General features: G+C 25.8%; 1 protein-coding gene across 3 annotated transcripts in view; it reads left to right on the top strand.

Moving 5' to 3' along the window:
* Positions 1-392: 392 nt before the first annotated feature.
* The window catches only part of LOC112603602 (LIM/homeobox protein Lhx4-like), a 113,790-nt gene continuing 95,622 nt past the window's right edge, over positions 393-18,560 (top strand). Inside the window, exons 1-2 of one of the 3 annotated variants that reach the window (XM_025352259.1) lie at positions 393-481; positions 4,899-5,136. The gene's annotated coding sequence lies outside the window, so the exon portion shown is untranslated. Of the gene's footprint in view, positions 753-4,898; positions 5,137-18,560 lie in introns of all 3 variants that reach the window. The other 2 variants (XM_025352257.1, XM_025352258.1) reach the window with 2 other exon arrangements.

Here is an 18,560-nt window from a genome sequence, read left to right on the forward strand (position 1 = left end):
ATTATTGCAACAACCGATTTTTGAATGGTAAACGTCTCATAAATTAAATTGTTTTTGTAGTTATATATTATGTTACTGACATTTAGATGACAAACATTTTATTGTTTCCATATCTTCAATGATAATAATGTATTTACATATTTTGTTGATTTGTTCTCATATCGCTGTTGTCACAAATCATGTAAATATGCATAATTTACATTCAATGACTGACATTATATTTTATCGACTACTAATAAAAATATATGTAAGTTTGTGGAAGTGTGCATAAAAAAGTGATTCGTGTTAATAAATATTAAACGGTATTACGTAGTTTTACAAACGGTAAACATATATTTAAATTTTGTTTTCACTCACTTATATAGGCATTTTACTATATAAAGTCGTCAAGTGAAAGAGGTTAAACGAGTTCAATAAGTAATTTGAATGATCAAAAGTCATGGTTATAGTTCGGTTTTATTTTTCTAGATGTATTTCGTTGGTAAATATTATTTTTTTTTATTTTTTGTTTTGTGAGCATAACGAATGAGCTATAATCGGTTTTAGAATAAAACTTTTTAATTTCTTTTGTAAACAATCGTTTAAATTAATACTGTAAAAGTGTAGTACAAAATTCGTGTAGAGTTATATTCAGTCAATTGAAAGAACTGGACAATTAATGTATCTGAAAATTCCTTTGAAGTGGTACACATGTGAAAATTAGGAAAATCATATCAACAGCCGAGAAAAATTAATAAAATAAAATTGATCGGGTAAATTTTAAATTTTAGTTTTCAAGCTTCGATGAAAGTCGTTTTTCAAACGTTTTGATTAATAGGTTTTAGAGTTAAACATTATAATATAATAATTTTCGGTAGAAACTTTAAGTGATAGTATCCCATTATAATAAATTAGTGTAACCTGCAAACAATTTTTCGTTTTTTTTTTTTTTTTTTTTTTTATAATTTTATAAACTTTATGGACCATTAAAAAAATAAATATTTATTTTAACCAGAAGTTACTCGAAGGACACATACTGTTATTGGTCTTTAAAATTAGTGAGTATGAATTTAATTTTTTGAAAGACGGTTTAATATAAGAAAGTTCTTCAAGTATCCGATGCCACCTACTCCTCTATTAGATAATAATTTGAATTTCAAATATAAACTTAAATTATACCCTCCGACTGTGGTTTAATGGTTATTAAATTATTTAGAGGTCATAATCATCAGTCATTATTTGCTTAGATTAAGTATTTTATTGAGTATACACTCATCAGATCGAACAGCTTACATAAATTCTGCACTAAGATAAGACATTACATACGATTACTATATATCTCGTATTATAATATAAAATGTTTACAGCGGTTTTATTATATAAATTAATGAATTTAACATCTAGAAGAAAATAGATTCGTTCAAAAGAAATTAAAACTTTATATATTAAACTTTTATTGTACATTTATACATGAAGGTATAATAATGTTGGATTGTTTAACTTATTTTCTGATAACAAAACTTTTTAATGCAAGGGTGATCGATCCATTTAACGCACAACACTAATTTGCTCGGTCAATATTATAACATTATACTTATATATACAGGGTGTTCAATAAGTTTGGAAATGGTAATTAGATTAATTAGAACTGTTAAACTATATAATTGATGAGGTTATTAAATATTTTATATTGCAAATGTACAGCAGTGTTATGGTTCCATGTAAATATTAAAATAAGTATATAGTAGGTAATTAAAAGTTTCCAAACTTATTGAACACCTGGTATACATATTTCCTATGCAATTTTAAAAAAGTTGTTTCATTTGGTTTAAATTTACTTATGATACTAATATGTTTTTATTTTTTATTTAAGCATGATTTTTTTACAGTTTTGATATTTTATAAAATGGCATAATCTATAGATAGGTATTTATAATCTGATATTCTTAAGAAGAATTATTTTTTATACATGTCAGATACGTGATTTCTTATATTTAATTTGAATTTTAGTTTAAAAATGGTTAATTCCTCGATATTATTTAAGGAATTTGTTAAAATATTATTGAAATGCTTAAATCATTTGAAAGTATGGTATTAAAAAAATAAATATGTTATTCTAATACTTACTATAATATTTGTAAAAACTATAGAAACATGTAGAAATGTGTAATTAAATACGTATACACCTATTATAAGTAACTTTTAATAAATAGTTTATGCTTGTTTATTAATTTTCAAAATATCCATATATTATATGGGTATATTAAGCATACATAAACAATTAATAAATATATTTATAAGCTACTTCCTAGTCTTAGTTTTGTAATAGAATGTTTTTCATTCATATAATGTTTTTATTGTTTAGATTAATACCTTGTAGAAGTTGCTATGATGAGATTTTAGGTATGAGTTTTCCTTTAAAATTTTAAAATGTATGCTTCAAAATCCAATGAGAATATTTTCAATCGAATATTTTAACTAGATTAATCTAAACAATATAAACAATTTTCTATTAAATAAATATATGTATTATAATATATTTAATTACAACTTGTGATTTAATTTAATTTTCGTTATTTGTTTCGATCTTAATATTTATATCTATAATGTACTCATATAATAACTAAAAGTCAAATACAACCAATTGAAAACATTATTATGAATATAGTTCTTTATTGGTTTATCATTTACCATGAAACTCACTTTTGGGTGGTCTATGCATATGTACAACGATCTTGTTCTTAAACAAAAACCTGGGTCAGTAATTTAATGTCAAATAATAAAAAAATAAGGCGAATATTAGATTTTTCTTGTAATGCTAATAATTAATAAATATAACTTTTTACATTTTATTTTTATTTCTGTTTTTTCTAAGTAAAAGTGATGAGTTGCTACACATTTTGCGACTGAATAATATTTAATTTATACAACTATATTCTGTACGTTTCATTGTGGTTATTATTATTTGGAAACTTTTAACTTTCGAAAAAAATTTATTTTTCATTATGTGCTGTGAAATGCTCTTACCTTAACATTTCAAGAAACTCTCATTCTTATTGTATCTTTGAATAACTAAATTCCTAGAAAACAATTATATAAATATTTTAAAACATTGTAATAAAGCACTGTTTTTAATGAAGATACGTCTGAGAAATTAATTAATAATATTTATATAAAATGCACTTCAATGACAAATAGTAAATAAATATGTGAGTTAATTGCGAATATGTATAAACGAATTGTTATAAAAACTTTTTAAATGAAAAGTTTAAATGAAGACATTTTAATAATGTACCTATGACCCACTTAACAATATTTTATTGTTTTTAACTTAACATTTTTATAGTAAATTTCAGATTTTAAATTAAAAATAGCGATTAAAATTTAAAATTAAACGTTAATTTTAAAAGAGTGGGTTTTTTATTTAATTCATAATTATTTTTTCTTCTCTGCATTTATAATAATAATATAATTTTTAATGTATACATTTTTCAAAGTGAACATTTTTAATGTATTATTAACAGAAGAGGAACTAAATAGATATCTGTTTACTGTAAGTAGGTCGTAGCCTGTAAGTATTTAAAGTGTAACAACAATAATTAGCATATAAACAAAATAGTTTATCTATTTATATATTTGTTCTTGCTATATTTGATTTATTTTAAGATAGATGTTTTGGAACAAAATAAAGTGGAATTAACCTATTAAGCTATTATAATACTATTATTATAGTGAATACCTACAAATATTGTATAGTCTTAAATGTTTATTACGTATATATACTTCTAAGTTAATTATTGTCACGTGGTGATTTTCGTGAAACTAAATTAACATTTTTGGGTGTGCACAAATTGAAAAGAATTCCCAGACCTTTTACACTGTTTTTATATTACGAGTATTAATCATTTAAATGTATATTTCTGTAGGTACTATATTTAAATATGAATAAAAAAATTACAGTTTCTCGATTACCCAAATCAGTAATACCATTATAATTTTTTTTATTTATTTGTGAAATTTTTAAGTAAATTCAAACTGATTTAGAAATAGAATAGCTAGAAATTGAAAGACCTAGATCGTAAATTTATTTTCCAGTACTTTTTGTTTTTTAAAAATATTAAAAGAACATCTTATATTATTTGTTTAATATTATCTATTGTAAAATATAGGTAATTGATGATGTTTATAATAGCATTGGTTATAGAACAGAGATTAAAGAATAATCTATAATAGTCTTAAAAAATTGTAAAAAAAAATTCACGAACAACACAATTTAACAGTTTAACGAATTATACAAGCCAATGTAAACGCACTCGCATCCATAGGACATTCTGTATCCTGTCAATTGTCATAGATAAATAAAAACATGGTTACTTTGGGTTTTAATTTATTTCGTCAATTTATAATGTAATATTATTATGGTTATTGTAAATTTGTGCCATAAATAATAACGTATTTGTGACCTGTTGACTATTATATACAAAATTAATAAACTCGAGTTTATTTCGTATTGTTTTATAACTAAAAACATAATAGATACCATTAGATATAATATTTTACAATAGTTATACCTAGTACAACATTTTTATATTTCTGATGATATTTAATTAAAAATAATCAAAATATGATAAAAAAGGGCTTTTATTATTATTATTTTTGTGAGTGTCTTAATTTTTCTGTACATCTTTCTAATTGCGTCAAAACATAGTACACGTGCAAATATTTTACTCACGTCTATGCAAGTATATTGATATTGTTTTAAATTGAATCAAGTTTACACAAATAACAAAGAATCTATTAGTAAATAATAATTATTATTATGTATTTGTTATGATAAACCAAGTTTATATATATATAATATATATAACATATTAACATGTGTACTTGTAATGATGATACATTATTATTTTGTGTTTCAGAAAACCGATAATAATAGTGTAGTATAAATGTAAGTATTTTAGGTGTATCAAGTATCTACCTATAATAAAATACATACATATGGACCATAAATGCTTTTTTTCTATTGCGATGACTATGAACTAATCACAAGAAATATCGAGAATTAACAAAATATGTTTTACAACTTATACGAACAGAGAGATGAACCACCGCCAAATTGTTTCGACTTTCGACTCTAATTACTATGGACGGTGAAAAGTAAGTAAAACAAAATTTTATTTTTCTGTACGGGACTTTTCCGAAAACGATCGGTAAGTACACTTTTGGGTAAACATATAATATATATTACGTGCCATATTTATTACACGATGAATACTGTAGTCAATGGACAACGGATAATGTAAAAAACATACATACCTATACTTAATGTTATATATTTATATATGTTCTGTTAACTCTTTTTTTGATATAAGAACTGAGAGAGTGCTAAAAAGTTTCATGTAATCTAAATCTATCGATTTAAAAACTAATCTGCAAGATATAGCTTACAATACTGTCACTGTGTGTATATATATATATGTGTGTGTGTGTTACAACCATAACCTAACCTATACTTTATAAGTTATAAACTTATAACAGATGATTTTTGGATATTTTCGATAAATTCTCTATTATAAATAATATAAGTAAAATCTGAAAACAACTCTAACGGTCATCGCAAACATTTTTGAAAAAATATAAACTAGCACTGCCATTTTTGCTCAAAATTAGGGAAGGAGGGTTAAAAATAATGTACTTTAATTATTATATAACGCATAATATTTTTATATAACGTAATTAAGTTATATCAAATCTATCAAAATAATTGCAGTACTCAATTACTCATCATGAGTAATTAGACGGATAAAATGTATAGGAATACAAAACACTTTAGAGTAGTTTATACTGGACTTTTACAATAATCAATTCAAATATTAATTATTTTTAATTATTCATATATACATATATATATATGTGTACATACAATATATTATTAGGTAAGCTCTAGATTAATAAAAATGTATTATTTGTGCACGGTGTATAAACATTAAATACAAGTTCATCCCGTATAACTAACTTCTCGTTTTCAACTTATACATTATATATTTACGTTTACTGCATATGACGTATAGTTTTGTTTCCTAGTTTTTTTTTTTTTTTTTTTAGTCCTTTATTTGCAAGAGTATGCCTTTACCGACACACATCATGCACACCACGCGCATAGAACTTCTAATTATTATCGGAGCGCGGAATTTTGACGAAATGTCTGCACCGACTAATGTGTGCTGTCTATCCATTTTAAGACTCGAGATTCATTAATTTCAAACCGAACCAGATCATTAATTCTGACGCGCGATTAATAACAGTGTTACACCGGTGTCGTCGTCATCGCTGCCACCGCCGTCATCATACAGGAAGGCCTTTGTGCTGCATTTTTTATTCTTCAAACATAAAGTTCATATTTCCCATCCGTTGCTATTACCTCCGCCGCCGTTCACTAAACATAGGTCTCGCATTAATTTCACTTAAAATTGTCGCAGGCACGAGTTCTTAATTAAACAGGCCACCCGGTAATTTGTATAACAAGAATTAATTGCCGTTTTTAATTAAAATTTACAATAACAATAACGAGGGATAAAATAAAAAAATTGTATATATATATATATAAAATATATATAAACATAAGAAGGAAAAACGCAAGTCCGAAAAGGCCAATTATTATACACGACGGTAGCGTTAACTTTTCCCTTTGTTCCTGGAAATTATGTACTTTTTCTTCTTTACTCTTTTTCGAATAAATCTTACAACCTTTCCCACCCCATTACTACACACCTATCTACGCTCTTCTCGTCGTTTATATTACATATTATAATAACGGTACGTTGCAGCTGTAGGACGTACGTAGTCTCTCGTCCTAGTGCTTGCGGAGACGGCCGCGCAGGTTTGTTGTTCTTAATATATATATATATATTTAATAATAATAACATTGTGTGCTTCAACTAATCATCTAGAAATATATGGTTGTTTAAAGTTTTTAATTTTTTTAATGTACGTCAAGGCTTGGACGTCCGGAAAACTTTTAGAGGCGGACATCCCTTGTCAGTTTCGGGTGGTTTGTATAATTTACGAGGGTAGTTATGTACGACGTCTCTCAGTATATATATATATATATATGCCTCGTTTATACATATAAATAGTGAAAATCACGGGAAATTACAAAAGGGTAAACAATCGCCGTCGTCGTTTCAACACTGCGTCGAAAATCCTTTCACGACCCCACTGCCATCACCTCTACCGCCATTGCTGAGGTTTTTAAATGAGTCGTGGTCAAAAATCAAAAACAAACCATAAGGAATCTTAAAAACTCTTCATCACTTAGATATTGCGTTTCTGTTTCACCGGCTCTTTAACGATGTTCCAAACGTTATTGTTTAATTTTACCTCACAACAGGGCAGTTAATATTCGAGTATATAATATAATATACTCATACGGTACAATTATAAGATATTTTTGTAGGCATTTAGTTCTCTGTAGTTATTAAGTTTAGGCTCTATATTAAGAGCATTCAATTAAAAGGTAATTAATCCATTTTTTTTTTAATCAAGCATAATATTTAAAACAACACTGTGGATCTATACAACTTCATATTGTTTATTAAATACAAATTATATACTTTAATTGCGTACATTATTTGGTTTCTTTTAGAGGATATCGACGACATCAATTTGTAATATTACAATATATTTAACATATATTGCAGTATACTGTTATTGTATATTATGTGTCAAGTAAATTATAGTTTTATACTTTAACAGTCTACATGAGAATGTATTACTCTTAATAACAACACAATGTTACAACTTCAAATGAAAGATTCGAGTAGTTTGTAGGTACTACGTGTTTGGTTTGTAAGTTTTTAATTATTTACAATCACTTGTGTATGTTTTAAATAAAACATTATATTTTATTTTTTGTGATACTTTTTACAGTTTCGATTACATTTATAAACAATTATTACAAAAACAAATATTCAATCAATGATAAGAAAAAAAATAATTACACCAAACATGCTCTATTAATCCATGGTCAGAGAAATAAATGTTAACTCTAATATTATCACTTATTACTTATTATAGAACGCCACACCCGCATATGTTGTCCCCGTCTTACAAGTATTCAAGTCGTAAAATATGTGTATTAACAGTTCCAACTTTATGTACACTCTGTCCAGCTAGAGTATACACTGTGGTCAGAAAAAAGTTATTCTACGCATTTTTAAGCATAATCTATCCATTATATAGACATAATATAATGAAACCACTAACCAGTCTCAATGACTGGGTGTTATGTAGAGATATATAGAAGTATCGAGTTCTCTCGCTGAATAGAGTAAAGTAAAATTCAATAATAGAATGAATAGATGACTTATTATCAAACTCAATGATGAGAAAATTGTCTTTGTTTCTCGTAATTTTTTCATGATATTCTAATTTTTAAGCAGCTTATGATTAGGTAGGTAAAATATTATAATTTAAAAATTCTCATAATTTGTTTAAACATTAAAATATTGTAGAAAAACCCCATAAAAAAAAAAAAACTGATAATTTGCTAATCTTTAAGTTTGATAATAAGTTAATTCATTCTATTTACTAAATGACATTTGAACACATAGAAAAAGGATTACGAAACTAACTTTGGAACTGTTATTTTTCGATCTCAAAGAGGTGTTTAAAAAAATAGTGAATTTTTTTCTTTATTTAATTTTTTTAATCTTCTACAGATGCTTTGGTGATTTAAAACGAATTAACTTTAAAGTTTATCATTTAATGTTAATTATAAAAAGTAGGTTTGCCAAACCCCTCACTTAATCAAAAAACAAAAATATATTGTTGAATTCGCTCGTAAAATGAAACAATATAAATAGTAAATCAGTATTTAATAAAAACACTCAACTTTCTTATCTCTATACAGAAACGCGCCAAACGAATACAGTAAGGTTTTCCCATCTTTATTTTCATCATATATATACCCATAATCTAACAATGGATATACCACAAATTCTCTGTGCGTGCAAATTATATTGAAATGGAAAGCATAAATTGAATTTTTTAACGGATGACGCGCATATAAAATCAAATAAATCTAAATATAATACAACAGAAATCAGGAATTGTAACGTTTAAGACTAAAGAAAAAAAACTTTTGTTGTAAAATTAACGAACCGCCTAATGATTACACCCTAATATTTTCAAACATATTTATATTTTTACATCGATGTTTGTTATTGTATAGGCATACTTAATACTGCATTAGAATCATTAGAATACAAAAAAAATAAAATAAAAAGGACTACGTACAATCGCAATATACTAAATTTTGAAAACTTAATTTACTCTCTATTAAAACCTTCGAAACACAGCATAGCATTTTTTATATATATATATATATATATATATATATATATATATTTATTATTTATGCATCGGTGTACCTATAAGTAAAATATAATCATTGTCAATAATCATTATCATTGTTTCTTTCGACGCGCAATCAATAGACTCGGTAAATAATCACACTGCAACATTCTGAACAAACCCCTTCTTGAAATTCAGACGGTTTTTCCTTTCTGTGGAAAGCTCAAGCTATATGCACTTATTATAGTATATATTATGCACCGATACCACTTGTACCGGAGTTCATTAAATATGTTGTCGTGAAACACATATATAGGTGCGGTACACAAATAACCATATGTTTTCACAACCCGCTAAATTTTCTCATTGTCGTCAAAAAGTGAAAGGAGAATTAATTTAGTGTTTCGAAATGACATAAAAATGTATCTATCTATACGTCCGTAATATAATTATAATAACATGTACACTTATCTGACCGTAAAATGAGTTAATTAATTTGTCTGTATTGAAATAATATTATCTAACCCACTGTACCTATACCAACTACGAAACCGAACACGTTTATTATCTATAATACATTTAATTTATTGTAAAAATCGAATTAATATGTAACTTATGTAAGATAGTATAGGACATAAGTACATTTAATAATGAGTACAACAAAGATGTTTGACGATCCTTATTTTAATAATTATTTGTAATTAAGTATTTTCATTTCCGAAATGAATTTAAGATATCGATTTCTACCATAACAATAGCTATGATAATTTTATTGTTTTTTTAAAAGATAACATCATAATAGAGAATAAAAAATAAACATTTATTTATAATAGAGGTTATTACTTATAATTTATAAATTATAATTATATGTACATTATGTTTCATTACTAATAATAACTTAATTACGCTCCATTTTATACTTGTCCAAAATATTTTAATTGACAGGACAAACCTAAAAAAAAAAATATGAAACATTTCTCAAATCTTTTGGCAACCACACAAATTCAACTTGTTATTTTTTTACAAGTATATTTGATTTTTTAAAGATAATTATTACTTTATTATTATTATTAAATATATATATTGTGTTATAACATACCAATTATTATTACACTAAACATACTGGAAAGTTAACAATATAAAAACTAAATACAACAAACATGTCTTAATTATTATTTAATATTAGGAAAATATTAATATCTAACATTAACGTATTTATTTTTTTATTATAATTTAAAAAAAACACGTATTATATAGTGTGACATTAAAAAATGAATAAGATATAAATTGCCTACAACTTAGGTTGCCAAGTAGAAATTATATTTTATTCATGACACCCACGCGATCTATAAAATACACTTCTTAATTAATCTATTTATTCCTTTGTACACGGTTAATGATATCGGTGTCGTTCAATATATATTTTTTTTAAGTTCATGATTATGTTATGTTTAATTAATGTGATATGAAAACTTTTTTAAATATTAAAACATAATAAATTAATATCATGTGGTTTTTTAGTACAAATATAATAATAGAATTTCTTTATAACTACATGCCTATATCTAAATTAAAATTATACGTTACAAGAATATAATAAATAGTTTTTTCTACGTAATCATAAATTCGAGAGTTCATTAACTGTTGGTTTATAATACCGACATAGTTTTAAAATTATTTTTTAGACATATTTTTCCAATTATGATATGGAAAATGTTTTACAACTATATATGTTACTTTTTGAAAAGTATTTACAAACGTTTAAATTATTTTCTGAACTGTAAAACTATTTTTTACTTTATGAAAAATTTAAATAAAAACATAATAAAACATAATTTTTTTTTTTTGTTAAAATAAAAATACCTTAAGAAATAAATTATATTATTTTAACACTTCAACTCTAATTTCCAAACTATACTAAATAGTATCGGAATTTATGTATGTTAAAACTATTAGTTTATTATGTTATAATGTTCAATTTATTATATATACTGTATTTTGGATAAAATTGTGTTTGTTTATAGAAGAAATGACTTTTATATTTATTATAAACTGATAATATTTTACTTGGGATTCTCTTTTAACCTACTTTTGAGTTACTATCAACCTTTAATATGTATAAAATACATATAACCAGATAGTCTATATACGAGAAAAAATAATGTAATCATATTTATTACAACGAATAAAGTAAGCTTGTAATGTTTGAACTCGTCAATACAATTTAAAATTATAAGTTAGATTAATAAGTAAAAATAAATAATATTTTCCTAGTACCTACTAAATATTAAAGAGAAATATTGAGAAATTGAGTAATAATCGAATATTAGGATATACCTAATTGTTTTTAAAATATTGTTTGTTTATCGATTATGTTAACTGACAATTTATTAAATATAAATAAATACTTATAAATAAGGCTAAACTATACGTTTTAATACATTTAATTTTAATTAACGTCCTTTTATACTCATTTAATGTCCGAGGCAATAAAATGAAACACGACTCTCACACTCTCTCGCTTAAAGGTAGTTACATCAAAATCCCCTCCCCACTACCATGTAAAATAATAATTTTTAATATCTATAAAAAATATAAGCAACCTATAGATGCTCAATTTTCTTTTAAATGTTAATCATAATATACTTTTGTGTTGGAGTGTTAGAAACTATATAATACTATAGTAATTAATAAAATTGTAATCGGTAACATTCTCATAAGATATTCCCCCATCTAAAAAATGATATAAGCAATACTAATAGAAAACAATGTGTCCCTGTGTATGTACCTATAATCAGTTTATACTTACACTTAAAGAATACATGATATAGTTTATCTAATTTATTAGTCTTACAGGATATTTGGTATAACAAATTAATGATTATTGGCAGAACCACTTTCTTAACATGAACAAAATATTATATTTTTTCGATTCAATCTTAGATGTAAAATGATTCCTAAAACGAATTTTAAAATTTAATAAGACTTTTACTGACTAGGTTTTAATCGGTTACCTTTTAGATAAAGATTGGCAAAATGGTAATTAAAAAAAAAAAAATGAATACATAATTGTAGATCGGCCCTTGTCGCCTTCATTAATATGTTACTATACAAGTTTTGTCATTTGTGTCACTGCAATCAGAAGTATATAGTATAATAATATTTAAATATCTCTTAAAACTGCAATCTCATATAGTTGCCATGAGAATTATTAATATTATTGATCATTATTTTGGGTATGTATTCTGTTACAGAAAATGTATTTTATAAACTATGAACAATATTAACTATTGAAAACCCCCAAATTCAATATTCTATAACACCATCACCTTTGTGTACACTATTGACTATATGGCGATGATGACACGAGCATGTACGCCACCGCGTGTAGCTAATACGACGGTGTGTATAAATTGACTGTGTATAGTGAAGGAAACTGCATACATGGAGTATATACTTTTGTATAATATTGCCGCAGTGGTTAATAATATTATTATTTAGAGTTCTTCCACTCGGTCATCTGTCTTTGAATTTCTTGTGGCCTGGTAGGTGGGAAATAAGATTGTTTGCGCAATAGTTGATCAAAAATTTCTACGCGTCCTTTTTCTTGATCAGAAAACTCGAAAGTGGTTATCTGATCCGCGATAATTGACGTTTAATACTCCGTTATCCGAACGGAATATATATATATATATATATATATATATACGAGTATAAACGTACATAACTGCAGAGGTAACCAATGTCCAATGGATTTATGATTTACTTTACATTTTCCGAAGTGTTTCTCCTCTCTATAAAAGCAATGATTTATATAAATGAATAATATTGATGATTTTTTAAACTTTATAATAATTAATAACAGGTGAGTGCGTGCGCTGACAAATGACGCTGTCGATACAAGATGGAACTTAGAGGTGGCAATTTGGGTCTGTGGAATATTCACTTCGTTATTTTTACTCAAGCTTCATTTTGTCCAAGGCTTGACTAATTATTAAATTATTAGGTATATAATATTAACGCTGGCCACGTACATATTATATTTTATTATTCGTAGTTTTCAAGCACATGTAGATTGTATTCACATATATTTGAAGACAGAATGCATAATAGCGTCTTATAATTTTCCTCTAAAATATTTATTTATTTTACTAATAAAGAAAGAAAGGTCATGGTTTTCTAATAACATAAAGGGAGAGCTTTGAGTATTCCTTAACTTAGTTAAACCTCTTAAATCCCTCGCCTTAATTACGCATCATAAATGTCAAATAAAGAGAAAATAATACAAAGTTTTCGGATCTATTATATAATATTATAATCTAAATCGAGTTCCATACGGACAAAAACACTTATATGATACAAAAAATAAATATGCACTCGATCGTTTGTGTAGATTGTCTATAGTCACGGTTCGTTTTTTTATATTTTTTTCGGTTATATAGCCATGTATGCTACATTCGTAAAACAAAAACATGTAATTTTTAAAGTTGTGTTATCGGTTTGTATGTATGAACAAAGAGTTATCCTCCGTAAAATACTAAAATGTATGAATATTTAAGCGTTAGTTGGTTCATAAAATTAAACTGGATTACTCTGTATTATTATTACCATTAACGCAAAATGATTAACACCTCTTCGAACGCGTGTGCATAGTGTAGGTATATATGTATATATATTTATATACATTTTCAAACGGCGTGATAAACATCTCCGGAGAAATGTTTTAACCCGCTTTTTTAAAATTCGTTACACTCCACCTGAATAATAATATATACATATAATACATCGTTGTTGTTTTAATTTATAAATATTTAATATGTTAATTATGCGAATAATCCCGAACAGTTACTGGATTATATAGTATGATATAGGTGGTGTATATCCGTGACGACGATAGTGTAAACAGATGCATGCACACATGTAGTATAATATGTAAGTATACAACATACACATTACACAATACACATACTATATGTACAAAAGAAATCCAACGATATATGCATATGCGTGCTACTACACTGATTCGAAGTATTTTAATTTACAACCAAAAATAACTTAAAATATCTTTCTACCCCTTTCCAATAGCACGATAAATTTCAGTAGTAGGTTAGGTAGGTACCTATATTCATATTGTACACAAAATTGTTTTATGTTTTATCAAAGGAAGAAATGTATTACATGCACGGTTATGGAATAATGCATATTCAAGTATAATATATACACTTGTATATTATGTATATATATATATATATATATATATATATATATATATATATATCATATTACTGTGTGCGTCCGAGAGGAAAATGCAATACAAACAAATAACCTTCCCCCAATCATCAACACCCGAGTTATTGTAAGTTTATAATTAATTTCATTCACGTTATTATAATACGCATTATTATAGTATGATGAAATTTAATATGTCAACGAAAATGTATTATATATGTATATAATATATTTTGTAATACACGGGTAATTGAGTAGAAACACGTTTAAGCTACCACATTAAACGCAGGCTATTATTGGGACTAAAGATTTTTTTTTCATTTTTGTCAAGAAAGGTCTCAGAACAATGTGTTATATGAGTAATTAATACATGTTTTATAACATTAGGAAATATAATTAAAATTGCATTTTGTATATATTTGCATATTTTGTTGTTAGTAAGTATGTAAATGCATATTTAAGTTTATTTGAAAAATTAAAAAATTTCGCAATTTTTTGATAAGCAAAGTGTTGAAAGAATTGACAAATAAAAATACATTTGGAAAATTACTGCACTTTTATCATATAGTCATATTTAAACTGTTATGACAAAATCACTGATAAATAGCTCTGTCCACATGAATATTCATATTTGTGCATATTACACACAATGCATGAAATATAGGAAATTAACTTAAATAATTTTATTGTCTCCGTAGACCTTATACATAGTATAATGTTTGTAGTATTTTTTTTGTTCATTATAATTTGTCAAGTAATAGAGATTATTGTGTAGCACCTACGAAGTATTTTCGTTTCATGGATTACGATATACTTAGTTGACGAAGAAAGAAATTAATTTATCAAGTTTTTATTTCATTAACTTTTCAAAATATAATTTTTTGCATTATAGGTAGGTATATTTCATATTAATACCACCATTTATATTATTTTTTTAAATATTTTATTTCATATTATGAATATTGAATACATTTTTAAGTGCATAAGCGTGTGCATACTTATTTTGAATTTAAGTACAATAAGTCTTTAGAATTGATTATTATTATACAATAACAATTTACTTACTTGGTGAAATACATTTTTCGATTAATATTTCGTCATTATTCAATGTATAGTTTATATTTTATGCATGAATGATAATTTAAATGTATAATATTTGCCATGAAAAATTGTTAAACATTTTATAGTCGTTATCTCGTATATATTTTTGGTTTAAGCTTTAAGCAGGAGCCAAATCAAATTCCACCCCCTTTTAAGATGTCTGCAAGAATATTTAAATAGATAAAATAGATCCTTGTAAATACTATGCAGTAACTTTTTTATACTATTTCATTATATTTAATTTATTCCCAAGAATGCTAAGCAAACATTTTCAACATTTTCAGCACCCTTCCAAGAGAATAAAAGCAATATATTAATATAGATACAAATTCAAGAGCCTATTATTATACACTACTCGGGATAATTTCGTATATAATTATTGAATTAACAATACCTTTTTAATTATTATATTGCGTTTAACTTTATCCGAACACAAATAAGATAACAATTTATATTGTTGTAGTATTGAGTGGCCATATTTAAAAAAATAAAAAACAGGACAAAAAAATAATCATAATATTTTTAAATCAATATTAATTATTAAAATTATTTTCTGTTGATTTTTAATTGTGGAAAAATATAATTTTTAAATTATTAAAAATTAAAATTTAGACATATAAAAACATTATTTTGAAAAACATAAAATAACATGGTTAAATTAAATTAATACTTTTTAAAATTTCCTTTAATCACGTATTTTATTATTTTATTTAATAAAAAAAAAAAAAAGTAAATTTTAGAAACGTACCGAATCATTGAATTCATTATTTTTATGTTATTAATTAATTGTCAGCTGTAGATTTGAAATGGTATTTCAAGGCGGGTGGTATGTCATGTACGTACTCGTAATTGAATTTCACTATCGAATATTATATTTTCGATAACGAGAGAGTAGCATATAATCTTATAGTCACTACCTGTGAACCGTTAGTCGATGATTATTGCGAGTGCCAATCGCAAATCTCGTATAGGCAACACGGCCGCCTTGAATATCGGTTATGCTTATAAAGTTATAAATAAATGTGTATTATTATTATATTTTTTTATATATGTAACCTGGCTAGTAACAAACAAAAGCTTTTAACCACACTTGGTTATGTTTAAGGCTAAACAAATATTTAAAAACATTACCATTGTATAATTCATTTTCGAAATGGTGTTTTGTTCGAAGTAATGAATTCTTGTATAATCGACGTAAGTAAATAATATTATAATGTTTTTCTAATAATTTATAACTGAAAATAATATTGTTATGTATTTTCTTTTTAGATCGAAGATAATTATATCGTAGATATAAAAACAAAAAAAATTAAAATGAAAAATATCATATTAGTTTTATTGTTATGTTTAAGTCTGGCTGATAATATAATATATTCAAATGTGCAATTAGTAAATGCTAAGTTTAGAATGTAAAAAATTATTATAATTTTTTTTTTTTTTAACGAACCCAAGAATAAAACAAATATAGAAAACGACAAATCAGTATTAAAAGAAATTGACGAGATTAAGGAAAAGAATAATGAAGTAGAACAACAAGGATTACTAAATATAGAAACCGCGGATAAAAATTATACCAAACTTTTTTTTAGCCCTTACTAAAAGGTCCCCCGAAATATATGATGCCATAAGACAAAAGATTTCGAAAAACAAATAACGTTCTAATTTTACGAAAATATCCATTGGGTCGGGTAATGTTATTATTTATGAAAATAACAACACGATCCATCTTAATATAACAAGTCCATAATAACCGCTGCTCATAAGTCACGCCGTCCAGTGAGTTGCCGGTGGATCTCCTGAACCCAACAAGCACCGCCGATCCACATCAATAATAGTATACTCGTATTTTAGTATGTTCTGGATCCCCCGGAAAACCGATGAATCTGGTTACCCTGCCCAGCCTATAACTTTATGCTATTACATACGTACCCAGCCATGCTCGGCTCGGCCCCTCCCCTCCCATCCATATCTATCACTTACGTGCTCGGCTATGTCCCCCCTCTCACTCGTCATGTCGTGTGGTATCCACCCTTCTAAGTACAGTTGTATTAGAAACTATACCTTTTGTAATAAATGTGGAAAAATATATGATATATATAAAAATTATTTTTTATTCATTGAAATAATATTAAGTTTTACGATAAATATTTACATTATTCTTGCTTCGCCGTTAAATAGATTATAAGTTATAATTTGGTCGTATAATATTAAGTAATATGCTGAAGTGGGGCTGAAACGTTTCTTCAGTCTCAATCTCAATCCTTAGATCAGCAGCTGACATTTTTACATTATCGTTCTGTCTGCTCATATAGTCATATCCACAACTAAAATCGGTGATAGTTTTTTAAAATCTAATCGAGTCAATAGGGGAGTAACATTATCACGACCCTAGTAGGATTTCTGGAACTCGGTATATGCGTGGTATAATGAAGCCATCTTGTTCTTAGTAAAGTCGCTTTGAAAATCTTCGTAGGGGAATACTTCAGAATTTAAACAAACCTTCAAGTTTATGATTTTACAATGATCAAACCATGACATTGCTTTACTCATACTGTTTTTCCTATTAGTTTGAAATCCAAATTATAGCATAACGAGATTTTTTTAATTTAAAAATATGTGTGACGACGCTTGTGCACAACATGAACCTATTATAATTGAGATATACTTAGAGTAATAAAATATTTATTTATAAATAATAAAATAATAATTATAATAATAAACATTTTATAAGGAACAGGTTGTGGTCAGTCACACTGGTCGGTAAATATAATACTATTATACGTAGGTATACGGTTTACATCGCCGACAACAATGTGATTCAGCAATAATTATGGTAAAAACAAGAATCCAAAAATAGTATTGAAAAGTATAGATTCTTTTATTATTCGATTCAATAA

This window comes from Melanaphis sacchari, unplaced genomic scaffold, assembly GCF_002803265.2.
Source record: "Melanaphis sacchari strain LSU unplaced genomic scaffold, SCAv2.0 Contig10_pilon_pilon, whole genome shotgun sequence".
NCBI classification, from domain to species: Eukaryota; Metazoa; Arthropoda; class Insecta; order Hemiptera; family Aphididae; genus Melanaphis; species Melanaphis sacchari.